The sequence below is a fragment of the Nuphar pumila genome, chromosome 9, assembly GCF_984573655.1.
Source record: "Nuphar pumila chromosome 9, dmNupPumi1.hap1.1, whole genome shotgun sequence".
Taxonomy (NCBI): Eukaryota; Viridiplantae; Streptophyta; class Magnoliopsida; order Nymphaeales; family Nymphaeaceae; genus Nuphar; species Nuphar pumila.
The window spans coordinates 70,619,146-70,622,030 of record NC_143257.1 but is presented as its reverse complement, the minus strand read 5'-3'; the positions used below and the strand labels follow the sequence as shown (position 1 = coordinate 70,622,030).

Sequence of the window (2,885 nt, the reverse complement as noted above, 5' to 3'; positions counted from 1 at the left end):
CTTGCAACTTTATTGAAAGATTGAATTAATCAAATGACAATGGTGGAAATGAAATGGGATATCATCCTAGTGCAGAAACAAAAGAATAGAGATGAAAAGACAAGCAAATGCCCTCAGTGCATTCCTTTGATAAAAATAGTGCCCTTCTGAGATCTTCTGCCAGTGAAGCCCAACCCGGCTCTTTGAGGATAGTGCTAAGGAATTATTGGCTTGAGACAACCATTTTCATTCTTGTCCAGACCTTGGAAAGGCTGATAGCCATTCTTAACTAAAAGATCAAATCCCTTTTTGGCCTTCATAAATTGAGAGAACAGAGGATGATCCTTGAATGTGTTGTAATCAATTTGTCAGCCAATCTTGAAAAACTGTGGGCCTCTCCATTGAGTCATGTCCACTGTATGCTCTGGCTGCTTTGCCGTCTGCAGTATTCCCAAATTTTCTTTGAAACTAACCTCTTCAATTCCTCTAATACTAGAGATATCAGTAGTGAAAGTGGGTCTGGGAACCATGGGTTGTGCAAATCTCTACTCTGAATCCTTGCCCAAAATTGTTGTGATCATTCCACCTTTTGACCACTTGACACACTAATGCAGAGTAGACGGCACCGCATTCGTGTTGTGGATCATAGATTCTATCTCCAAAATTTTTCAATTTTCCATTGCCTATAACACTTACCATGATTCACATGGGATTTTCTGGTGCTATTGCCTTCATTCTTATTTATGTTCTCAAGGTGGTTGAATCTGTCAATATGACATCTGAAATATATGCTATTTGTGTGATTCCTCTTAGTGTTTCTTTGCATCAGATCTATGGTTTGGTAATACTGTTTATTCGTATATTTCAGTGGCCTTCATATAAATGCTTAAAGCCTTTATGCCGGTTGAAATTTTCCTAATAAATGTTACATGTGACACTAACAAATTGAGTGTACCAGGTGACGAGTATGTTTGCAGAGGCCCTTAGGTTCGTTTTAATGCAAGTCCTTCGACAAAAGAAGGGCTTGGCATTGAATCTTATTATCAGCTTGTATTATCTAACACCATGCAGCTTCCTATTTCTGTCATTGCCTTAGTCTTTGTTGGAGAAGCCTGAAATGGAAGTTTCACAAATCCAATCCAACTTCTGGAAATTATTTTTATATGCTGCCTGTGCTTTAGCACTGAATTTCTCAATATTTTGGGTAATAGGAAAAGTTGGGGCTGTTGCCATTCATGTTGCTGGTATTTGCAGGATTGAATATTGATGGCTCTCTCAACCGTTACTTTTCCAATTACTGTCCTGAACTTTGTGGGTTGTGCCATCACATATTATTTCATTCACTCCACAAACAAGATTCATTGTATATTAGCTTATACATAAATGGTCTATTGCTTTAATCCATCAGCAACACTTGAGCCTATTACATTTAGGTAACACATGTAGTATTTACCTTGCATCTATTTTCCAAACCAGCTTGTTGATCCGTCACCCATGATCCCTCATGATTTCATTTTTTTTATTTTTGTTACTTGTTCTATTTCCTGTAATATCATTCTAAGATTTGTTTATCGTTTTGCATATCATTATAAGCATTCCTGTACAATATATTCATGGGCATCCCCTTTAGTCATTAATAGCCTATCTTTCTTAAAATCTTGTGTCAATGGTTGCATTTGCACAACAGCATCTGTATTTTATTTCTATCCTCTGTTGTGTCACCACCTTCTCATACTCACCTTACATGGCATCTTCATCATTAGTCTACCTCTACACCATCAGCCATGTTTTCATAAACATCATCTGTTTCTGCCAAACTGATAAAAGATAGGCTTTCTGCTGATGTTGTGACCCTCAAATCGCTGAAAGCCAACCCATCTTTGCAACTTCATCAACTACTATGTTTTGCCATTCATTCTCACCCTATTGATATTATCCCTCTGCCACTACCTCATGCCCCTCCACAATTCCCACCATCTGAAGCTCCACAACTTACCACTATATCGGCCCACATGCCTATTATCGAGTAGATTCCCATTTCATGTATATGTCTGCATCCTATTGTAGATCATCAAACTTTCCTATATGTTATTATATCCCTTAGCATATTGGCATTGATTTTAGTCATTTACACTCCAGTATATCATTATATATGGCTTCTGTATATTACATATGTAAATGTGATCATTTCACATGTTCTCAATTATAAGGATATTTATATATGTTTTCTTGTGCATTTTCTTTCATGGTGATATTATCATATGCCTTTAGGTAGATATAATTTTCATGTTTATTTCAATAAAGATATTTTCATATGTAGATTTCATTCAGTACAAATTTAAGTGTTTAGGCCCATATTTGTATAATCCTTCTTTAGTTTTAGCATGACTTCTAGATATTTTCATATGCATTCTCGATCATTTTATACATTCGCATGTTTCTACTGTAATTCATGTAAAATCACTTGTGTACTGTCATCAATATGGGATTTTCAATCTCCTCTCTGCATATTGTATTCCTTGTATCAAATCTCATTTGCAGGAAAATTTGGAAGATGTGACTTCTTTGGGCCCTATACATTTTATTTATTTTGCTTTATGTTAGAAATGTAATAATCAAATTTGGAATAATATTTATTTTTCTGCTCAGATTAGGATGCATATCATATAGTTTGAGTTTCTGCAATATCCTGATTATGTGATTCATGCATTTTATTTCAAAATCACTGTGGATGTACACAAATGGCACGTGCACCAACTCTTAGGGAGTTGATGAACTCGGTGGAGTCCATATTTACGGCCCTAGTCGGAATATAGACGAGACCCAGATTCAGCATCTTCTTAATAGTCACATCGAGCCTACACCCTTAGGCTATCTTCCAAAATTTTACTGCATATCTTCAATTT

General features: G+C 36.0%; 1 pseudogene; it reads left to right on the top strand.

Moving 5' to 3' along the window:
• The first annotated feature begins 634 nt into the window (after positions 1-634).
• On the top strand, positions 635-1,362 carry LOC149828628 (putative sugar phosphate/phosphate translocator At3g17430 pseudogene; annotated as a pseudogene).
• Positions 1,363-2,885: the final 1,523 nt, after the last annotated feature.